The 25,998-nt window shown below is 31.0% G+C and overlaps 1 long non-coding RNA gene across 1 annotated transcript; it reads right to left on the reverse strand.

Moving 5' to 3' along the window:
- Positions 1-870: 870 nt before the first annotated feature.
- LOC139427132 (uncharacterized) lies at positions 871-24,615 on the reverse strand. Its single transcript, XR_011638284.2, has 3 exons — positions 24,380-24,615; positions 3,212-3,311; positions 871-1,553 (listed from the first exon to the last, which is right to left on the reverse strand). It is a non-coding gene; the product is annotated as an uncharacterized LOC139427132 (long non-coding RNA).
- Between the last annotated feature and the right edge of the window lie 1,383 nt (positions 24,616-25,998).

Genomic DNA, 25,998 nt, shown 5'->3' on the forward strand with positions numbered 1-25,998 from the left:
TAGTTCATAGAAATTTCAAGATGGGAAAAAACGGTTAATTTTATATGTGGAAATTATATTTAGGAATTTAAAATAAGATTATCGTTTGCTTTCCAAAAAATAAGAGATTGAGTTTTATATGCCTTAAAATAAATTTTAAAACGAATTTTAATAACTTTACAGTTATAAATTTTTTTAATGCATGCACAATGTATGTGTGCATTGTAAATACATATATTTAAATGTACGCATGTATTTATACATTAAATGTAATTACGTTTATATATACGTTGTATGTATATACGTACATTGTAAATCCAACCATTTTTTGTACATCCATACATTACATGCGCATATGTATTTACAAAGTACATATGTTGCGTGTACAAACCATATATCTATGTACATGTAAGTGTACATTCATACATGCATGCATTTTATTTACGCAACTATGTACATATAGTGTACCTATAAACAACATTCTTACATATTGTACATAAATACGTACAGTGTATTTACATACGTACATTGTATATATGTGTTATTATCGCAAATTTATGCAATGTATGTACTTGCGTACATACATTCATGCATACGAATGGAAATTTGTTTCACGTACTTTTATACATATGTTGTCTATGTATACAATCATACAAAATATTGCATTCGCATGCAAACTAACATACATGCGTACATGTACATAAATATATAGTTATGTGTATTAAGCATATACGTATTGTATTATGTATATTTCAATATAATTATGTATATTGTACTTATAAACAACGTTTGTGTATTCATTGTATTTGTATATATACGAATCTGAAATTGTACGTACATGCGTGCGTACATTCTATGTACATAAAAATATGCATCCCTATACATACTTACATAATGTATTTGTATATAGTCTGCAATTGTAATCACTTGTAATCGTGTAATATGATTACAAGTAATCACAATTACTTGTAATCAAGATTACATGCAATCATATATTTGATTACTTGTAATAAAAATTACCCGTAATCGTTTTTGTTGTGATTACTTGTAATCGTAATTACTTGGAATCATGATTACAGTTGTAATCAAAATTTTGATTACAGCCGTAATCAAGATTGCAAATATTGATTACTGTAATCAATATTGTAATCATGATTACAGCTGTAATCAAAATTTTCAAAAGTTGTAATCACGATTACAAGCAATTGATTACTGTAATCGACTATTGTAATCACGATTACACCTGTAATCAAAGTTTTAATCACGATTACAAGTAATTGATTACTGTAATTGTTTGTTGTAATCACGTTTACAGTTGTAATCAAAATTATGTTATCTTGTAATCATGATTACAAGTAATTGATTACTGTAATCGAAAAATGTAATCGATAACATTTTTGTCCAACTCTGCTACGGATGATGAATTGTGGCATATTGTTGAAACTGCATTGAGTGCTGAACCCGTCCATGCTATCCAATCTCTGTTCGAGTCGATGCCCAGGAGAATAACTGCTGTTACTGATGGCAGGGGAGGTTGCTCTGAGTACTGACTGATTCCTCAGGATCCAAATATCCTGAAAATTTAACGTTGGACTCAAGCATTAATGTCTGGTTGTTCTTCAATTCAAATTCTAAAAACAAGTACTTTATTCATTTTTCCAAATTATTTGCATTAGTTTTAATATTTCTTGATGTAATTTATAATTTCCGCCTCACCGCAATTTCATCCATATATTAAAATTTAATTTCATTAATTATTGTAGTTACATTTAGAAGAGAAAATTTTTAAAATTTTTTTAAATTGCATTTTATCTTAACCCTAAACACTATAGCAAAACAAAAATATAACTTCTACTAATCAATAAATCAGAGAAACTGTAACACATAAAAAATAATTTTTCTAAAAATTTTTTATGCCAATCAATAACAATCAATTCACTGAAAATAAAAATTTCAAGAAATTTTTTTTAAACAGTAAATGAGTTTCTGAAATGTAAAAATAAACATATCTGTTAAACAATGAAAAAATTTAAAGTCATAATCTATTATATTTGTTTATTTACATGAGTGTTTTTTTATTTATTGATCAATAAAAATTAAAGAAATAAATGCTTTATGAGTTTAACAAAGAATTGTAAAACTAAAAAAAAAAAAAAAAAAAAAAAAAATGCCACAAAGAATACGTAGCTGGATAAAGTTCGAATTAATCCAAGAACACATTTTGAAAATCACATCACCATGAAAGTTGATAAATAATTTAGTTTCTTCTTTAAGAGGAACCATATTTCTCCTTGAATGAGGCGGGGTGAAAACAAATTATTGACGACACAATCCAGAGCATCACACGGATAGGCATATCAGCTTTCATAAAGTCATTTGTAAAGAAAAGAGATGAGATTTCAAAGAAAACTTTTTAATTATCAGGAGTTCTATTCAGTTTTTCTTTTTAGTCCAAGGGGGGTGAAAGATATTGAATCTCAGCTCTCTAGTAGTATTCATCGCCTTCAGAACGTAGGCATAACATACATCACAGACAAATGGGAAATCGATGATTGTCAAGTTCCACTGGGCGTAGGTATCATTTATATAAACAAAAAGTTTGATGATTGAAGCATTTATTTTTTGTTTAAGATACTGGATGAATTATGAATTGCCATGAGTTGCAGAAGAATTTGACTGATAAATTTTCAACTTCGCATATGAATGAGATATTCTATATTTTTGATGTACCCTCTTCCGATTGATTTAATTTTAAAATTTCAGATGATTATTTTTATGAGATATTACATATCTTTGATGTGCTTTTACCCTTATAGCCAAAGACATCACCGACGCTCTTACAGGCCAAAACTACCAGGAAGCCCTCAAAATAAAAGACAGAAAGAAATAAAAATAACAACTTCACCCCCTTTAAAATACCCATTTGGAACGCAAATAGACTAGCAGCAAATATAGAAAAGTTGAGAAACTTTGTTTACGATCACGATATAGACTCCATGGACATCAGTGAGACACACCTTAACATACCTAATGGATGCAAAATTGCAAATTACAATTTATACCGCTGCGACAGAACCACCTTTTGAGGGGGGTGGTGTCACAACTTATGTTAAGAATTCCTACTACACCACTTTGTACAGAAAAAGCATTAGCACAGACAATAAAGAGGTAACAATTATTGCAACTCTAAGAAACGACTGACAAATCAAGATAACAAGTTTCTATAACTCACCTCACACCACTATTGACGAAAGCTGGGTTAAAGACTTCTTTCCACACAACCACGAATCCATTGTCGTAGGAGACCTTAATTCAAACAACACTTTATGCGGCTGTAGAAAAACTAATCACAATGAGAAACACATAAATAATATTATAAATAAATACAACATCAGTCTATATGTACCGTCAGAAGCAAACATATCAATCATTTATTAGCGATGTCCTGGATATTCTTTTTACTAACTCCTTTTCACTTTATTCACTTGAAGTACTCAACGAATTAAACAGTGATCATCTGCCAGTTATTGCTACCACCTGTTTTAACCAAGAAGATCATACTACCACCAAGAAAAATACCTAATGGATTCTTTACGAAAATATCCTGAATCATGCCTCATTTCCAATAAATAACAATATCAGTACAATAGAAGACATCGATAAAGAAATCCTTAATCTTACCCCAACGACATTCAAAATACTTATAATGAAGCTACTGAAACTATTAAAATTAGAGCGGATTATAAATTTATACCAAAAAGAATTAAAGATGAAATAAAGATAAAAAAACAAATCCGAGAAAAATTACCAAAGAACTCAAGACCCAATACTAAAGGCTAAAATTAATAAAAGGCAAAAAGGAATCCAAAAACAACTACTTGATTATGGACAGGACATCTGGGACTATAAAGTCCGAAGCTTAGAAATGCAAGATAATTCTGCCTGGAAGATGATTTTTTAGATGACAAAAAACTACTAACATGCCCTTAAACTCTCAAAATGAAAAAGTTTACTCAGACAAGAGAAAAGCTGAAATTTTCACCAAAACAATAGAAGAACAGTTTTCACCTAACAACGAACCTATTGATATTAATTCTGAAAGAGAGATAAATCAAGAAATATTTAAAATACATTAAAAGGAAGAATTTCCTTAAAATCATGGAATTGACTGATGAAAATGAAATTAAGAAAATAATTAGTAAAGTTAACAATAAAAAAGCCCCAGGACACACAAATGGTATGATGAAAAAATTACCGCCTAACAAAATCAAACAAATCTCCAATATTTATAATACATGCATCCATAACAGCATGGAAGAACGCCACAGTGATATTATTCCCCAAGCCAGGAAAAACTCATCTCCAGCCCGAAAATTATAGACCTATAAGTCAACTAAATACCTTATCAAAAATACTTGAGAAAATTATCCTTAATATATTGAAACTATTTCTCGAATTCTTACGTGATGAGTAGTACGGTTTTCGTAGTAACCTCTCTACAACCAAACAACTCATTAGAATTTTAGAATTTATAAGCCAAGGCTTATTTAAAAATGAAACAACCACCATGATTATGCTTGACGTAGCTAGGGCCTTCTCGCCTCTACAGAAAAGAACCATCAAGGCAGGCGTGCAGTAAGGATTTATCCTAGACCCAATTCTGTTCCTTATTTACGCATCCGACTTCCCAGTTGATAGGAATGATAAAAATATGCTGCCTTTTATGCAGACGATACAGCGATTCTAGCTACATCCCTCCATCCCAATAGAGCCCTCATAAAAACTCAAGATAAAATTCAATCAATTGAGCACTGTTGCTCCAGATGGAAAACCAAAATTATTGCTAGCAAATCTAATTTATTTATTGTAAGGAGAAGCCACAGAAAGAAATTTAACGAAAATAATAAAATAAAGCTATTCAACGAAGAAGTACCTACTGTAAATCGAGCCAAATATTTAGGGGTTACTCTCACAAACACATTAAATTGGAACAAGCATATATCCGAAATTATTAAGAAACCAAACGCAGACTATTATGCCCTCCGACCCATTCTTTCACATAACTCAAAAGTGGCCCTAACTACCAAAAGAATAATTTATATTATGTGCATAAGATCCATTTTAACTGATGCTTCCTCATCGTGGAGAACATTAACAATAACCCAAATTCGAAAACTAATTGTCTTTCAATATAAAATACTCAGGAAAATAACAGGTGCCCCCTTGTACAGTCCGCAAAAAAAAAAAAAAAACGAATCACCCTGAATAACTTTCGTTCTAATGATCGGATTTTCACGAACTAAGTGTCAATCTTAATGGTTCCTGGGGGTGACCTCAAATATGTTAATTAATTAGTGCTAACTATTAATTAAGTTACGAAATCAGACACAAAAACGTACTTTCTCTGAATAAACATATAATTTTTTTTACATATTTGGAATCTAGACCCTTGAATTAGTGGGGGTAGACAAAATTTTAAAAAAATTAGGTGGTAAATTGGGCCGCAATAAATGTTTATATATTTGGCGATAGTCCAGAAAACCGCCAAAAAAAGTCGCCTGCGCAAATAAATATTTTAAGATAACCCATTGACTAATTCAAAAGAGGAGTGCTTAATTTTACTAGGTTGCTACGCAACCAAACTCTGATAGTAAAAAAATTGAAATAACGTTCAGTGATTGCTCGGAGGGGCTTAATTTATTGTTAATAGAAAATATCTCGAAGTTTCCAGGCCATAAACAATTTTTTTAGGGGATTTCTGTCCAAAAAGCAAAAAAAATATTATTTTAATCTCCTTTGAAAAGTAAATTTGAATCGATTTATAAATTATTTATGATAGTTTTTAGAATTTAAATACATGAACTTTTTATCTGATATTGTTTAGATTACACTGTTTTTACTATATTTATTCGAGGATTTTATACTAAAATAAAATGAGCATAACTTATTATAGCTGTATACAAAATTTTAGGGATAATCATTTTTACAGTTTTAATCGAGTCTTCTAGGCAAGAAAATTTGAAGAAAAAAAAAAGTGCTTGAAAAATAAAATGTAGATTGTATAATAATTCTAATGCACATTCACAAGGCTTTCTATAATTTACGATATTTCTTTTTTCTGTAACTCAAGGAATTGCTGAATGTTTAGTGGCATTTTAAAAAGATTGAAATATGTTATGTTTAAGAATAAGATATTGAAATTATATGTTGCAAATTGTAGGATTCATTTCTTAAAAAATCGCTTCATTCTACTAGATATTAAGGTTACATCGTTTCCTTTGGATAAAGATGATTAGCAAATAGCATCCTCATGTTTCGATACATTCTGAAACTTATACGTTCGCAAATTCACCATAAAATGTCGCACAGCATATTCTTCAATTACGATAAGCTACATTTACCACCAAATACTGCTACTATGGTTATTTTTGCTTTCTTATATTTATCTGATGATCTCTTTTTAAACAGAGCTCGTAAGATCCTTAAGATACTGAAATGGGGGCACAAAAACTTAAGAGATAAAATATTTAATTTCATTAACTCAAAATATCTGGTGTCAAAATGTTAATTTTTAAGTTAAATATAACTTTTACAATATTGATGTTCTTTTATTTTTAAAGACCATATGAATCGTGATAAAATATTAAAATGCATATGTTTACTTTAACTAGTGTAAAATCCTTATCAAAATAATGATCAAGACCCAAATGTAAAACAGTATAATTGACGATAAAAACTCAACTGGCTTCAAAACATATGAAGAGGGAAGTAAAAGTCGACATGTTTCGAGTTTTCAAATATAATCGCCCATTCTCAAGACTTGTCAGGCTTGGATAACTTGTGACTTTTATTATTGGACGCTCAAAACATGTCTATTTTTATTATCATCTATTATTTTTTTAAATCAATGAAGTTTTTATATTTTCGATTCAGTTTCTTGGGATTATCCATTTAGTTACACAACATATTAAATTATTTCACTCGATATTAAAATAAGTTTTACATATGTTATAGGCACATGTTCTTAGATTGAAAAAATAATAATTCACTACTTTGTAAAAAAATTAATGCAGTAAAAAAAAATTTTTTTTTTTTGCTGCAAGCCTTAACATTTTAGTTTAAGGTCATAAAAAAATTCCGTTTACAATTGAAATTTCAAAAGTCGAATGTGAAAATGGAATGTCCCCTAGTACCAGGAATCGAAATTAAATAGTAACAAGGACAACTTTTTTAAACAAGTTAGCGTTTCCGTCCTACTCGAAGTTGTTTGAAAAGGTATTTTTTATATATCGATTCCAAAGTTTATTCTACATATATTTCAGGGTATACTTTCGGAGTATTTCGATCGAGTTTATTTTTACACCCTTATTTGCTTAAAATTATTAAATAATTTACTTAAAATAAATTATTCAAGCTGCATGATTTAATGCATTTATAGTATAATAATAAACGGAGCTTCCGACGCATATCCTTAACCTTAATACCGCTATCATTAAATAAATGGAATAAGCTTAGATAAATAATAAAAGTTAATTTTTCCCTCGTGTAATTTTCAAGGAATAATATGTTTCGATCAAACAGATTTCATTCTGGAAATAGCGAAATTATTGAGTAGGTCCCTTGGAGCAATATCATTCTTATCCTCTTTTGACGAAATATAGGAAAAATTAGTTTTCACAGTTTCTGTAAAAAGTATGTTAGCCTACTTGCCACGTTTTTTTTAAAATTTTTTTTTATTAAAATAAGGTCGGAAATTGTGTATTGTGTGCACAGCTTCGGAATCCTTACAAATTTCAATTTTTAGTATTTCCTGATTAATAAAATAAGGCATTTTCCTGATAACAAATTATACTACAATAATATCTTGGAAATCATGCTAAAGTAAAAAATTAAACTAAATAGTTTAGTATATTATCAGAAAAAAAATCTACTTGGTATCATAAAGAGTAAAAAATATAATGAAATAATTAGTGAATCACACGTGGTCAGATAATTAAAAATTTAATTTCACAACTAAGATAGTAGGACGACATTTAAGATACTGAGATATTTTAAGACACTAAAAAAATTGGCTACGTATTCCACAGCTTTTTATGTTCGGTATCGTTATCCTCTTTGTAGTGACTTATAAAACATCAACACTATTTTAGATAATCTAAATTGAAGTCACAAGAAACAAAAAAAAAAGACAATCAGTAATTTATATTCTTTTTTCAAAAAAATAGTATGCTAAGTAAATAATCAGCTGTTTTGCATTAAATAATTTTAAACAGCTGAATGTTTTTAATTTCTTAACAAGGTTTTATTCTTAGCTAGCAGATAATAATTCTTTAAAAAAAACTTGACTATAATTTGAAAAAGAAACCTAAATTAAAGAAAATCTAAATTAAAGTTCTAAAAAAATTATTAGTATATTAATGAAGAAATAATAAACGTAAAATGGAAAAGAATAAGAATTTTTAAATGTTAAAATTTTATTAAACGGTTGGTAAAATAGTTCTGCGATACACTTCCGGAAATTTCTTTTAAGATTAGGATGATATAGGGTAAACCAACAAATGAAGGAGCGTTTCATAGATATTTCTTAGAAATAAGATTTTAAACGTTTTAATTTAGATTGATTGGTAAGAGTAGCTTACTACCTAACAATAGGAAGTCCTTTAACAATGTATTTAGTTATCTGGTCTTTGAGTCTTCTCTGGAAAAAGTTTTGAATTTGTTAGTATCTGTTCAACGCCTTGTTTCTTTGACAAAATTATAAGGTCAGTGTTTGTTGTTATCCGTTTAAACTACAAATAATTGCATATAATAATGCTTTTTTTTTCATTGTGAAAAAAAGAATTCAAAATATGGTCATTGAAGTTACGTTTTATTTATTTTAAGCATCATAACATAAGCAAGTACTGAGATTAGGGGGTGTTTATTAACTGGATTACAGAACGATGAAAACCCAATGTAAAAACAAGTGTTCCTTTACTGGGATTTTTTCAAGTTAATGAAAATAAAAGAAAAATTTTAATTTTCTTGTACCTTTTGTCATATTATAAATCAAAATTATGTTAAAAAAAAAAAACAACTTCTAACCAGTGAAGGAACAGGCATTTTCCTTCACTGAGAATAGATTTCCCAGTGAATGAATAGTATGTGTGAAATATGATTTTACTTGGATAATTAGTAGTTCAGCGACATAGAGGACTCCTAAAATTCAGTTAAATGTTGTATGAATAGTTCCTATAACTATTTCATTTAAATATGCAAATTTAATTGCTAAATTTATTTAAAGAATTATAATAATAATTAATTTATTATTTATCTTTATAAATGTAGTGATTAGTTATTACATCATACCTTAGACTCCTTAATAAACTATGTTTATTAACTAAATATAACAACTAAATATAATAATAAAAGCTTGAATGGAATCTTTGCAGGATTTTGTGCCAATAATTAGCTAAATTATTATCCTATTGCCGTCTTTAATGTCCTAACGGGAACTGGTAGGAAAAATCCATTTAAAGACAATTATCTAGGTGAAAAATGGGTGAAGTTTTTTTAAGGTGACATCCACCGATAACTCAGTGCAATGCGAAGATAATTTCAAAAGGCAAAACTTCCCATAGAGAATAATATTCGAAATACTGGTTTTAAGAACTTCAGAGAATCTTTAGGAGGGAAGTAGCCCTGGCATCCTTTTATAAAGTGATTGCATTTACAATGCGAATGAAACAAGAGTTGAATACTGCCCTTAAACGGGAAAAATCTGCGGCCTTAAAAATTATAAGGATTTATATTCTAAAGTACCTAGGAAAGAAAAAGTACCTCCATTGGTAGTTTTTCCTTACAGAAGAATTCGTAGAGATATTACAGAATCAGTCCCTGCTACATATTTCATTGGAAAAAGCTATTCATGAAATGAAACGATGACCGCAGCAACATTTTACAAATATATTGCAAATGTTTCTACCCATGGCTAATTAAAAATGCAATCAAATTCCTAATTTTGCCTTTTCTGGATAGGTATAAATCTCATATCAATTTGAAACTGAGCAAGTTTTGTTCCTCAAAACAAATTTTCTGGTTTAGTTTTCTACGTAATTCTTGGAAATCTCGTTAGATCTTGAAAACAAAAGAATTGTAAAACAATATGTCTAGAAAATTTTACATCCATTTTTAAATAAGATTTGAGGCATCAACTGATGAAGTTAAAATGCTTTTATGAAATGCGATATTTTTTCATTCGATGTAGAAAACGTTGACTGTAACAAATGCATGCAAAACAGACACCAAGAGTTAATGAGCAAGACAACTTATCAACAAAACACATGCTTCGAGAGTAACGAAGCGCTATTTCTTCAGAAGCTTGAGAAGGAAATCTCACAAGTTATGTTTCAAATTTTTAAAGGAACATTGACAGAAAAGTTTAATCTCCCAAATATCCAATAGCCTGCGCTTTTCTCAATATTGAAGAATTTATTTCAAAAAGAACAATTGTATAATCAAATTTTGGCTCTGAAGCTGAGACAACTAACATTAATAATGAAAGTATCTTGAAAACCGATTTTGAGATAAGTCCTCTTGAGGCATTGTTAGTTGCAAAAACGATTGGTTTCATAAGTAACTACTAGATAAGTAACTACTAGTAAGTCAATGAGAGATCGGTTTTACTCAAAATTTGAAACTCCTTTTTCTCATTTATTATCCAGTGAGGAATTCTGGAAATGGAACTGGAAAATCAAAAGAAATTTCGAAGATACATTTACATTGGCCAAAAATTTGGAAAAAAGAGGAAGGTTAAATCAAAAGAAAAAGAAATAAATTACTCATGACGAAGAGAAAAAAAATACTTAAAAAGATTTAAAAAAAAGCTTAAAAAGTATGAGGAAAAGATTAAACAAAAAATGATCGAATTATAATAATAATAAAAACATCATCAGATTACACAATGATAAACATTCATAATTTAGAACGGACTATTAAACTGTGAATAAGAAATGAAAAACATTTTTTTAAAATTATGTATTCAAACATATTTTACTTTCCATTCCATGACTGAAAAAAAAGTAAAATTTTCCACATTAACTATGGTTATATGTCGTAATTCCAAGAAAAATCTTGTTTTCAGACATTTGTGTGGCCTATGGATTCCTAACGAGCATCAAACATTATCAAAATTAAGTGTTCATTCTCTGGAAAATTTAGTGTTTATTCACTGGTAAGAACTGTTCCTTCACTTGGTCATCTCACTACTTATTATTTAAACCATCAAAAGCTTAAAACAATATTATGTAAGTTATCTAACTTTTTTTACATAATTTGCATTTAATAAAAAATATGTCGAAACTATCATTTAGCTAAAATTACAAATTTTGAAATTTTTATGAATTTTTTTTAAAGGCAAGCTAAGCTTAAGTGTTCCTTCATTGTTTAGTTTACCCTATAAGATGTTGAGAAATTTGCGATGTTGTGAGAGATGTTTAAAAATGTTGACTACGTATTTTTATCATATATGGCAACGTTACTTTTAAAAAGTAACGAGTAAAAGTACAAGTATTTTTAAAAAAAGTAACGAGTAAAAAGTAAAAAGTTCTTATTTTAAAAAGTAACGAGTAAAAAGTACAAGTAAAAGTACAAGTACTAAACAAAAAAAGTAACGATTTAAAAGTACATTTCTAGGAAATCGGAAATTCAAAGTAACATAAAATTTTATTGAATAATATTCTTATGCTCTTTAAAGTTTTTGCCAAATTGTTGTCATTTCTTTAATTATTTTTAATTTTGAAAGTTATGGATTTAAATTTATTTTTAAATTCGAAAGAATATTATAATATAATTTTATAATATAATCGTATAATATAATTTTAAAATCAAATATAGTTTTAATTTCAAACTTTTTATGGATTTGCACGAAAAAGAAATTTTATCTATTGATTTTAATTTTTAGCTTATTATTTTTATTTATTTAAATTACCATTGATTTAAGATTGTTTTACTCTTTAGAGACGCGTTTTAAAAGCACAAACATAAACAAAGCAAACACAGGGTTTCAGATAGCTTTGTGATCTTTGAGCTAGTAAAAAATAATTGAATGTGCAGTATAAGTTGAAACAGAAGGTATTTAAACACGAAGTTAGCTGTGAATGCATGTATATTGCACATTAATTTTATAAATTAAAAAAAACCTAAGCATTTTTTTTCAATTTAATATTTTTTTTTAGAAAGCTTACCGAGTTTTAGAAAAAAAGTAATGATTTCGTTCGATATTTTCGTTACAAATACTTGTACTTTTTCCCTAAAAAAGTAACGAAAGTACAAGTAAAAGTACTAAATTTAAAAAGTAACGAAGTACAAGTAAAAGTACGTACTTTTTACTTGTACCGGTGGTACAAGTAACGAAAGTAAAAGTACTGCCATATATGATTTTTATTAACATTTATAAAATATATATTCAAGAAATTGATAAATATATTATTCCAAATCTATGCATACGTATGTATATTATTGAAATTGTATCAGTTATTGAAAAACAAAATAAAAAAAATAAAAAATAATCACATTAAATAAGCACAATCTGGTGTATTCTATCAGAAGCACGCTTTTTTAAAACTAGACATTTGTTGAATAAAGTGTTTTTTATTCAAAATTCTTTACTAAATTGCAAATAAATTATTAAATGACTAAAAAAGAAACATCGTATTTTATAGTGTGTAAGAAATAAAAATAAAAAGATTAGCAAACGATTATTAGCGAAAAAAATATGAATGAAATTTTACGCTACGCGTGCGAAGTCAAGTTCCTCCCAAGATTATCACATTTTAATAGTAATCGCTCCAATTAGTTATTTCTTTATTGTCGCCAAATTATTTTTTTAAAAATAATTAATTTTAATTTTTCTCAGCTTCTAATAAATAAAAACAGTTGAAACTTTAGATTTTTCAATTGAAAAATATGTAGATTAATATGGTATAAAAAAATTCATACCTTATAATTCAATATTTTTTCATCCTCACTTTAATTAAATAATAAAAAATAATAAATAATTATTAAAAATTATTTTTTGCATGAAATTATCTTTGGGTAAATGAGTTTTATGAGTGGGTGCAATTTTTTTCGAATTGCTTCATTAGTTTTGAAAATATGACTGAAAACGCAAAAAGCGAAATTAACATTAAGGGGTACGAACTTTGAATCGCTCTCCTGACCAAACTATGGGGACCACATTTCCCAGATTGCGGCTACCCCCTATATTTTGAAGATAAGAAATCCAAATATGTAAAAAAAATTATATGTTTATTCAGAGAAAGTACGTTTTTGTGTCTGATTTCGTAACTTAATTAATAGTTAGCACTAATTAATTAGCATATTTGAGGTCACCCCCAGGAACCATTAAGATTGACACTTAGTTCGTGAAAATCCGATCATTAGAACGAAAGTTATTCAGGGTGATTCGTTTTTTTTTTTGCGGACTGTACATCAGTAACAACACTATTCATGAAGACCTTAATATAGATAATATAGACAACTACCTACAGTATCTCAATGCATCCATTTTTAAAGAAGCACCGCTATGCTCTAAGTTTAATTTTAACGATATTTTTAATTTCGATTGGATTAATGAAAATGGCGAATTTAGACCAGCTACCGCCTTTTTCATAAGCGAAGGGGTTCTATCGAAATACTTCAACTAATAAGCAACCCTATCTCTAATTTCTGTGGATGAACTGCATCACTCTGCACCGTAGAAGCTATATTGGGGGAGGGGGAGGTGAGGGAGTGATGCAGGGATTCAGGGGAAGCATCCTTCTCACAAGCATCCTTTCGTGATTGTTGGGTATTCTCAATTCTCGATGTGCATATGTAAATATTTTATCCCTTGTAAATAATTTTCATGTATTTTTTAATTTATCTCAGATTGCAGATCACCGAAGTCAAGCATCACTGGCTGCGGTCAGTGTGCGGGTGGGTGACCACTTGGATCAGCCTGCGTAGGGACCGAGGGTGTGCGGTATTGGTCCTCGTTAAACTGTTCTACCGTAAAGTGCTCGACTTCGCGTGCAGGTCGTCGGGCTACCGAAGCGGGGGTGCCATACTCTCCGCAGAGGATCAAAATTGTGATGGCATGTGTTCGGATCATCCTCAGGGATGTTTCCCACACCGTCGCCAATAGCCCATTGTGCAGCTCTAGTGCGACGTAAATGAACAACAGCAATAGATTTCAATTTATTGCGCTTTGTAATATATTTAATTTTGCTCTAATGTATCATTCAGTTATGTATTTATTTATCTTTTTTTCAAGCACGCGTAAAATTATCTCACCCCTATTCATCCCTCATTGAATAAACAATTTAGCATGAATGAGCAGATAGCCCTACAGGCTAGCAAATCAGGAAAATTAAGCTTAAATCGGTCAATCGGTAGACTCTACTCTTGAAGACCCAGTCTAAATTTGCTTCAGATAGGCAGCAACATCAATTATTCGTGATCACTACACTCGGATAGGCCATATGGGGAGAAGACCAGTTCCATATCTTGACCCCCCCCGTATTCTCCTCCCCTGTTTGTATGGGATAATGTATTACAATATATCCCCTTCCTCGATATTTTTCGAATTTAGATTGTCAAAAATATGTTTTGAAATTCACAACGTCCTTACTTTAAGCACCATGTTTAATGCAGTTTATAGCTCCATGTAGTTTTTACATTAAAAATATAACGAAATAAAACTAACGTATTTCCTACTCCTGTGACTACCCACATGCTAATGGTGAAAGCGAGACATTGAGGCAGCTCGGCAAGCATCACGAAAGGACCACCACTCTGTCAGAGCAGTGTCAGCAACTGATTCAAACGCTGATTTTAAGTATCCTGAGAGAGATCCATAATTCTGATTATTCGCTGATAATTTGATAATCTGATAATTCGCTGATTGGAAAGTATCCCGTGAGAGATCCATAATTCGAGAGAAAACAGGTCGTTTAGAAATAGAAAAATAAAATGTTGGGGGTGCGGTAAGGATGGGTATGTACGTAAAAACTGCCCGAAATGTAGGGATGTTGGGAGTTACAAGCTCCAAGTAAAAGTATTGCAGATTTCTTCATTGAGTGGCTGCGACAATGGACTTTTCGCTACGGTGCATGCCAATGGAGATCAATACCATATGATAATTGATACAGGAGCCAATATCATCATCATCAGAACAGACTTGGCTAAGAAACTAAGCGGCAAATCTGTACTCTACCCCGCTTTGCACTACAGACTGCGACAAAATCCGCATTCAAGGAAAATTCCACCTTAAGATTACAATTGGAGATATCAGTTACCATTATGTGGCATATGTAGCTGATATCAATGACGAATCAATCCGTCTAGAAAATTACTTCAAACTGGATATCAAGGAAAACAAAATGAACTCAAGTTCGGTAGATATCACCGTGTTTAAGACGAGGTATCACCGTTTTAAGACGAGGTCAAGGAGCCGGGTGTATTCATCTTTTCCAGGAATATGACTTCAAGATTCGTCTTCGCAAGGATACTTCCAATGGAAATGCCAACGCATTATGGTGGAAGCCCTGGAATGAAAGCTGCTAATATTGCTCCAGAATAGAGAAGAAATATTAGCCAACGAATTCTGTGTTACGCCAAGCTGCGGTTTTAACGACATCGAAACCAGATCAACGGAGTGATAAAGAGAAAAGATAAACCCAATTGGAAGATTCTGGTATAAGACCTATCATTGAAATGAAGGACTGTTCGAACATAAGACCAAGTTGGCAAGACATTTCCACCTTCAGCCCTGCTACTAAACATTATTGGGCTCTATGCGACTCTATATTAGAAATGGTAATTTATACTGTTATACAGAAAATGGGAATGTGATGACGGACGGAGCTTGAAGCAGCAGTTTGCTCTTCCCAAATCAAGAATTGCGGATATCTTGAAAGAACTGCATGATAATTCGACCGGGAACCATTTCGGGTTAAGGAAGACTCTAATTAAGGTTCTTGAGCGTTTCTACTGGATCAAGTCATGAGACGATGTAAAGAAGTGGTGTTGTGATGGCTGTGTGGCTCGAAAGGGACCGAAGAAACTCAAATGTGGAGGATTGCATCGTTATAACATAGGAGTGCCATTTGAGCTTATCGCGCTTGACATTTTGGTTCTTTACCTGGATTTTCAGTTGGCAACAAATACATTTTAGTTGACATGAATTATTTTGTTAGTCACCCGAAGCGTGTCCCATACCCTATGAAGAAGCTACTACAATAGCGGAAGTCTTGGTACACCAATGGGTGTCCAGATTTGGCACACCCTTACAAATTTATTCAGACCAAGGAACGAATTTTACTTCACTGATTTTAAAGGATTATGCCAAATTCCTGGAATAGACAAGACTCAAACAACTCCCTTACATCCTCAATTTTGACGGCATTGTTGAGAGGTTTAACCTAACCGCCCTGAATAATCTCTCACTTATAGTGTCAAGGAATCAGGAAGATTGGGACTTGAGGCTACCACTGCTCCTGCTAACATTTCGCAATGCTGTCCACGAGATTACAGGACACACCCCATCTCAGTTGGTGTTTGGTCACGAAGTTTGTCTCCCTAGTGATCTTCGGTTCAGTTGTCAGCCTGATGCACCTTCATTGCTTGAAGAGTATCTTCAAGAACTCCAGGCACATTTGGAACTTTGCTCGTCAGAGGATCAACATGGCAACAGAGAGGATGAAGTCTAAGTATGGCACCAGAGCAATAGGGCATGAGTTCAAAGAAGGAGACAAAGTCTGGCTATTTAACCCGATTAACCTGCCATAGTTGTTTCAACTATAGTAGCTCCCAGATCATATGTTGCATCCACTCCTGAAGGAGGTATATACCGCCGTAATGCTGAAGTGTTACGTTCCACCTAAGCTAACATTCTCGTTCGTGGAACGTGAATTGGTGTTAAATCCAACCAGTTTGCTTTCTCTTTCAGTGAGACAGTCTGTTCCTTCTACCAGCTCACAAACTGAGTGACTGCCTTCGAAAATAATATCCACACTGCCGTCTTCATATTCTTATCCTGTGAAAACCCTTTCCGGCTAAATTGTCCATTCACCTGATTGACTGAACTTGTGACTCTTTTACCATCTGATAGATTGAACTAGTGACTCTTTCATATGCCTTTCATTATGAACTTGATTCTTTTACATACTTATTAATGAATTAATATCATGTTTGTATTTTAACGTTTACTTTTCTTTTATAAAAAAAAAGGGAGATGTCATGTGACATCCGGAACACCATTATTCCTTATTGCGTTTTGGCAGCACACAGTAAGTGAACTCCCAGTTTGTGCATCAATTTTCAGTTCTCCCATCGGCGTCAATAAAAGATGTTTGTCTTTTAATATACTTTGTTTTTTTAATTAGTCTTGCAAGTATTATTATAGATAACAAATAATACTACAATCAACGCGAAAGCCCTGCAACAATACATAAAACTAGATTTTGGCTCTCACATTTCTTGATTAATCCCTTTATTAAAAATAATAAACAGCGATTATCAATAATAGTCGTATTTCATATACTAATATTTTCTTCAATCTTTTGTTAGAAAAAAGTGCGAAATTAAAAAAAAAATCCCAACGACTGAAAAATGAGTTTTATTTTAATATAATATAAAATCAGGCAAAAGCGTTTTAAAATTTAGTATCCATCGAAATACATTTAACTGTATATTTATGTTACAGAAAAAGAATAGTTATATTTCAAAATTCTGAAACCGAAAATAAATTCTGTCTGCTGTGTTCGTTGGGTTTGAGGCTTGAGATAATTACGTAGTCGTATAAAAGATAGGTAGGCACTTGGGTACTTTATGGAGCGTTACTTGGGTACTTTATGGAGCGTTACTTGGGTACTTTAGCGTTGGAGCTGCACAATGGGCTATTTTATTATTTTGATTTTATATCCGTTGCTGAACAGCTGACCCAATTTTATGGGTTTACGACTACAAATCTTCAACTCCGTATCTTTGTAATTTTGAACCCAATCCAGAAGACAAGGAAACTCTTGGATCGAGTATTGGGACAAATTTGCCTTCGTGGAGGACTTTTTGATGGAGCTAACCTGCATTTGCGTTACATGGAGAGGAAGACCACGAAAACCTCCCACGGTTAACCTGACGGCAAGGGGAACAATGAGCTATTGGCGATGGCCAGGGAAATATCTCTGAGATTGATCCGAGGACAGGATATCACAATATTGATCGTCTGCAGAGGAGTTGACTTCTCCGCTTAGGTTGCCCGGCGACCTGCGCAAAGTCCAGCACTTCAGGGATGAACTGGGATACACTGTAGGATGGTGGATGCACTTTTTAGGGGACGCTTTGTGATATGTATATATTTATATCAGTGTATAAGTCGATATATGTATATAATAAATTGGAAAACTTAATTTTGAATTCCTCTTGAAGTAATAATACTTTCCTATTGTTCTGAATTATTCAATTTTCAAAAAAAATAAATAAAATAATAATAATAAAAATAAATAAATACAAATAAATCAATCAAAAATAATCAAAATTTTAATGACAGAAGCGTAATATTTTAGATAATATTTTAAAATATTGAGGAACTCTAATCTAAAAAAATATTGTTAAATAGATAGAAAAAATTTTCAAAAAAAAACAAAAGCATTTTTTTTCCAAATGCATTAATAAATTGTCCTTACTAAAAAGCATAAGTGTGAGTAAAATCTTAACGTAACCTTTCTAAAATCTTTAGAAGTACAAAGGAAGGAAAAACATTAAAATTGCAATTTTTTGTATTTGAAAAAAAAAAGAATGTTTTTCTTGTTTAAATAATATTTATAAAGAACTAAGACTGCTTCTTTAAATAGTTAAAAGACAACTCATTTCTGAACTGGTTTCACACAAACAATGTCACTTTTAATGGGAATTCAATTTGTCTTTCTTAGTAACCATCTTAGCAAACACTTCTAAATGTTAATCGTCCACGACTCGATAACTCTCTCTCATATCTAATTTGAGTTAAAGAAATTGTTAATAAGTGTTGCGGAGTGTTTACATGAAAAAACAAGTTATTTTAACTCATCTTTCGTTTACTTTTATTATTCTTAGCTTGAATTATTAAATACAAACTATATAAAATGAAACTCAAAGTTCAGAACAAATAACAAAAATTCAAATCGAAAAATTTAATGGAAACTCGAACCGAAAATTTTTGAAAGTTTAATTGATTTACTTAATTTTTACCAAGTAGTAAATTTATTTAAATTATCAAATTAAACCCAAAGAAATATTTTAAATTACACATATACGTATAAATGCTTAAAAATTCAAATCGCAAAAATTTTCAAAATATTCCCTTGCAAATGAATTGATTGTCTGACGGTACACACAGGCGATTTCACTTACAGGCTCAGAAGAAAGAGAAAATGCAAGCATAGAGGCATATGTAGAATCGAAAAATTCTTGATATTAGTTTATATAAATATTAACACTGAACCACTTAATTAAAATAATTCTAAGAAGAGGATATGCTTGGTTTTGATTCTGTAAAAAAATAAAAATAAATTAATGAAGACGCATTATTTGTTAATCTTTATAATATAAAACACACCAAAATTTAAAAACTTAATAACTCCGAAACTCAGGGATGAACTAAGATATCCTGGAGGGCGGTGATCACACTTTTTAAAGGGCTCCATGTGTGTAAGTGTGTATATATATATATATATATATATAAGTGTGTGTGGGGGGATTAGTTATCGACAATGTCAACCTTCGTCTATGTAAAGGTACCCCGACATAGAATCGAGTTAACATGTCTTATATACTAGTAAATTGGGATTGTATTTTTGTAGTGGTAGATACACTAATATATATATATTATTCTCATTATTATTACTGCTTATAAAAAATTGAAAAATTTAATTTTGATGTTCTCTATAACTTTAAATTGTTTGGAACTATTCAATTTTTTTTAAATATAATAAATACAAGGAAATAAAATATGGATTAAAATATTAAAACTATAACTGTAACCAACAAAGCGCAATAACTGAGGTAGTATTTCAAAATATTGATAAACACTAATCTAAAAAAAATATTATTAAATCCTTAGAAAACATTTTCAGGAATTTTTTATATTTTTTAAATGCTCCAATAAATTGTCCTTACTAACAAGCATAAGAGTCAGTAAAATCTTTACTAAACCTTTCTAAATTCTTTACTAGCACAAAGGCATGAAAATGTTTTATTTTTAAATTGCAATAAGGATTTTTTTAAAAAAAGGCTTTGCAGGTTCAAATAGTTTTTCTGAAGAACTAAGAATGCTGTTTTAAAAAATTAAAAGACGTTTCTTAACTGGTTTCACCCGAACAATGTAACCTTTAATTTGAATCAGTAGCCATCATAACTAACGATTCTGAGTATTAATCGTCCACGAAAACGAGGTTTGATAATTTCATGTTTGTAACTTGATCATGTCATATCACATTTTGAATTAAAGAAATTTTTTAAGTGTTGTACAAGGTTTATATGTAATTCACATTAAATACGGCGTTATTTTGATTAATTTTTTATTTATTTATATCATTCTTAGTATTAATTATTAAATGCAACCTATAAAATGAAATTAAGAAACTACATAAGTTCAGAATAAAGAATAAAATTTCAAGTCAAAAAGTTTAGTAGAACTCAAATCGAAAATTTTAAAAACTGAAATAGTTTTATTTAATTTTTATCTGGTAAACACCTTTTAATTATCATATTCACCATAAAAAATTTAAATAACACATATATGTATGAATGTTCAAAAATTCCAATCGCAAAAGTTTTAAATTTAAAAATAATCCCTTGCAAATAAATTAAGGAGAAGGAAATGATAATCTGACGTCCCGTACAGGCGACGTCACTTACAGGCGAGGAGGAAAATGAAACGAAAGCATAGAGACAGATACAGAATAGAAAAACTCTCGATATTAGTTTAAATATACACCAACCCCCTAATTAAAACAATTTTAAGAAAAGGTAATACCTTGCTTTGATTCTGTTAAAGTAATAATAAGAAATAAATTAAGAATAACCTTTTGGAAGTGAAAAAAAATAAAACTAAGTTTTAATACCTCAGTTTAAATTTTGAAACTAATTCAATTGTTTTTTTCTTATCTTCAGTCAAAAGGATATGTGAGTGCAAAAATTAATAATTCATTTTTCGATTAAGTTTTCCTTTACATAAAAAACAACAAACGTTTATATATATATACTTATGCACTTCAAAACTAATTCGAAATAACTGAGACGAATTATTAATTTAAAAAAAATATTGAACAATAATTAGGCGAGCGAATGCGATCTGAAGCAAAATGCCAACTGAATGAGCAGTTAGTTCAGGCGTATATTTTGCCGATAAGCCGGTCAGGTGGCCGAGTGGTTAGCGTGCCTGACTGCGAAGCCAATGGCTGCGGGTTCGAATCCCGCTCTGGGCATGGATGTTTCTCTCTCTGTTGTCTACTGATGTGTGAATGTGGCCCGCCCTATGAACGGGTATTTGTGGCAGTGTGACTTTAGTTCACAGGTGCTCACTAGGTAACGACAAATGAGCAACACTTCCGGCATCTTCTAAGGCGAATAACGAAAGTTCAGTGCCTGCCGTTATTAAAAATATATATATATATATATTTTGCCGATAAACTGAAAATGACAAATACTAAGTCTCACTTAGTTCAAAATTCTAATAACTTATGGAACGCTGTATAGCTGATGATCTTCGCGGGAAATTTTCATCTTACATTTAAAGTATAAACAAAATGTATCCTTATTTACTATTTTTGTAAATGTGTAATATTTTTTCTTGATTTAACAAAGTTAATTTATAATGATTTTTTCCACCATTACATGAAATTAATTTCAATAAATATATATATATATATATTTTTTTCCAATGGCAGGCACTGAATTTGAATCTTTGCCTATACTATGCCAGAATTGTTGCTCATTTCGCGATACCCAGTGGGCACCTGTGAACCAAAGTCACGGAGGCGAACAACATTGCCCACGCCACACTGCCACAAACCCGTTTATAGGGTGGGCCACATTCACACATCATACACGCATACAACAGAGGACAGCACAAAGAGAGAGAGAGAGAAACATCCATGCCCAGAGCGGGATTCGAATCCGCAGCCTATGGCTTCGCAGTCAGGCACGCTAACCGCTCGGCCACCTGGCCGGCTCAATAAATATATTTAAGTACTAACAGCTATCTTTCAAAATATTAAGAGTTTACGAAGATAAAATAATTTTTGCTTACAGTTGTAAATTCATTTTCTGTTTCATTACCACTGCAAAAAATCTTAATCAGAAAAGAAAAAAAACCCGCTACTGGAAGATATATTTCTAAATTGCTTATTTTTACGGAAAAATACTGATTTACCCATTGCCTTGATTTTTGATTGCTTTGTAGACGATCTGCCTCAGATTGTGAAGCGATCTGAAATCAACTTCACGAGTTCCGGCGGTATACTTAAAAAGCAAAAGCGAGCGAGGGGGATCAAAGCAAAAGCGAGTAGATCTTCCAAGATAATTAATATAATATTAAAGAATAAAAGCTGAAGTATTAAAAAAGATCAAAGTAGAGACAGCGAGAGAAGAGATCGAAAAGGATTGCAGAGCGATAGCGAACAGGGGTTGGATTGATTTATTGAAATTACATACATTTGCTGACTTGTGTGCTCAATATAGGCTTATAAGTCATTGTCAAGTAGAAAATACAGATAGAACAATTCAGAGAAAGACATCACAAAGAATACATCCAGGGTTACGGCGGGATTCGAACCCGCTACCTCCACGCTTAACAGAGCGTTTGGACCGGCGATACCGCTCGGTCAGGGAGGCCCCAACAGGGGTTGGATTTACCTATTTAGTTTAGTGAAAATTATTAGCAGGAGAATTATGTTTTTTGTCGGTGAATTGAAGATGCTTAATTTGCTTATATTTCTAATTGCCTTTGAAAAAATTAAATTGTAAAGTTGCATTTATTTATTTTTTGCGAACGAATATCATCAACGTCTTGATTTTTTATTGCTTTATAGACAATCCCCGCAAAGCAATCTGAAATCAACTCCGTAAGAAGTTCGAGGGGTCGGCGAGCGATAGCGAGCATTTTTTACAGAGTGTAAATACTGACGTAAAATAACTTTAGTGGTAGGCAGATCATGGGATAGTCTCCTTGCAGTCTGGCAAACCGCAAGAAGTTTTCGTTGCTTTCCTCTCTATGTAACGTAAATGCGACTATTTCCATCAAAAAGTCCTCCACGAAGGCAAATTTCTCACAATATTTGATGCAGGAGTTCCCTCGGCTACGGAGTTAAACATTGATAGTCAGAAACTCCAAATTAGGTCGGTTGTTCAACAGGTTATTAAAAAAATGTAAATAATTTATTATTATTGTTGCATATTCCTAATGAACAAGATAAAGATTTTATTTTCTTAATGACCATGCAGATCCACTAAAATTTAGTGAAAAAATTTATATTTTCTACTTTATTAGAAATTTCAAATCAAGTCTTTTATTAGTACTACACTCTTTGAATAATTGGCGGAAATTGTTCGTTAAGCACTGCATTGAGTTAACTATTAGAAAAAGTGTCGCTTTGTTTGCCCAATTGCATAGTTATTAATTTGCAAGATTTTTATTGAAATCTGCAGAATTTGATTAAAATTGAAAAATATTAGTCTATTTTTTAAACTTTTAAATAGGTGTCAAGCCAATTTTTTCAATCATGAAGCATAATAATTATCACCCATTTGCACTTTGACTATGACTCTATTTATAACAACTATTTAAAAATATTTGTTTTAACCCTCAACGCAAGTTGATCAAATTTGGAGGTGAACATTAATCTTATCATTTTAGCCGACATATAATCCACGTAGAATAGTTAGAAAATATTAAAACGACTGTAACATTTTGCGACTTTACCTCTTTAATGACGATCATTAACTCCTTAAACATTAGACTAATACATATTAATTCTTAAAAATATTTAAATTTTTTAAGTGATTAAATTTTTCAACATTAATTCTAAACATTAAGTAAAGTAGACCTCGATAATTCTAAAATAGATTATGGTTACTTTAATTATTTTAAACAAATCAAAAGTTAGAAGCTGGACATTTTAAATACCTTACTGACCAATAATTTTGACCTTGACGGTCCATTAAAAAAAATCAGTCCGTAAAATATAATTGAGTGTTGTCAATAAGTTTTAAAAGAATTTAAATTATAAAATACTCAAATAATTCAACTATTCAACTCTATAACATATTGTTAAACAATTAATACACAAATGAATTATTGCATTTGACATTTAAAAAGAAAAAATTAATTTTCTTAACTCACCGGAAAAGGGACTAGGTGGCTCGAGGGAAAGTATTTTTTAGTGATGAGCACAAGCAACATTCTTATAAGAAAATGACCAAACAATCTGGTCTTCCTTGTGATTTCATTTGTTCATTTCTAAAGTTGTGCTTCTCTGATTTCTTATTAACAATTCTTATTAAGAAAAAGATCCCCAGTAAATTTCCACGGGAAGAAATAAGAAAGATTCTGCTATTTGGACAAAGGACTACGCAGACATGTGCCATAGGGGAGAAAATTTTTAGGTCAGAAAGAAGCCCGACAATACTTTTCGTGATGCAATAAAGACAAGACCGAGTGACATTTAAATTTTAAGTATTTTCCCATTGGTCAGAAAAGGGATATATGTCACCTTGGCTGGAGATTAGTAAGGGGATTATTTGAAGAGCTGTTTCTTCCAAGGAATTGTTTAAGCTCCCTTAAAATAGATATTTTTCTAATACCAAGAAAAGAAGGTTCTATCGGAATATTCTATTTTAGATAGAAACAAAATTAATCAAGCAGTTTAGGTGGTTGTTAGTTTCTTAGAACTTTTGCAAGCAGTTATGCTATGACCTTCGACCTCTTTGCTCCCCTCTTGTTGTCAGATGGAAAAAAAAAAACTTTCTTAGAGAAGGATAAACGATTTTAAAAAGGTGAAAGATAAAATAAAATTTTCTTACAAATCATCTACAATTTTTTTTCTAAGAAAAACGAAAATTCAAAGCAAAATTAATATAAATTTCTTTATAATAAAAGGAAGGAGCACCGGGATAGGTCCCGGTATCCCAGTGAGCCAGCTCTGGAACACATTACGGTAAAACATTTTAACGAGGACCGATACCGCACACCTTCGGTCCTTGCGCAGGCTGATCGAAGTGGTCAAACACTTTTACTGGCTGCAGTCTGTGTTGCTTCACTTTGGTATTCTTCTTTGAACCATGTCTTTACGTTCAATCCACTGCATTTAAGAGTAGTAGAAAGGTAATCTAAATTTAATTACTTATCACTATTGGCGAAGAAATATTCACAGATTGGCACTAGAAGACCTATAATTTCGCAGGTGAATATTCTTCACCGATTAGGTTCGTATTTAGGGCCTGATGTAAAAATGCTGGTCCTCTGGTCATTATTTTAAACCAAATTTCCATGGTTAAATATGAAATTTTTTTAAAATACTTTGTATCACAAGTAAATCGCGATATTAGTAAATTTGAACTTATATTTACTTAAATTTTTGCTAACTGATAACAGACAATTCTTATGAAAAACATAAAAAGGATTTGTAATATTTAGGGGGCACTCTGAAATGTGGGGGCTCTGGGCCTCATGATAAATGAGGCAATGTTCATATTCACATACATTAATATTTCGCATGCAGAGGCAACGGTCTAACTATTCGCACATGCACGAATCTCATTTATGTATGATCGCATATGCGAATTGCCTACAGCGAGAATGCTCCCTTAGAGATAATTTTTTTGTCCGCAATTCTTTTGAAACTTGCAAGTGAATGAAGACTATTAACAAAATAGACAAAATTCTTTTAAAATATTAGACTAAAGATACAATCTAGGAAAAGATACATATTAAGAGGGGAACTAAGGATACTTTCATATTCT

The sequence above is a fragment of the Parasteatoda tepidariorum genome, chromosome 11 (assembly GCF_982258835.1).
Source record: "Parasteatoda tepidariorum strain Cologne lab strain chromosome 11, Ptep-v5.0, whole genome shotgun sequence".
Lineage (NCBI taxonomy): Eukaryota > Metazoa > Arthropoda > Arachnida > Araneae > Theridiidae > Parasteatoda > Parasteatoda tepidariorum.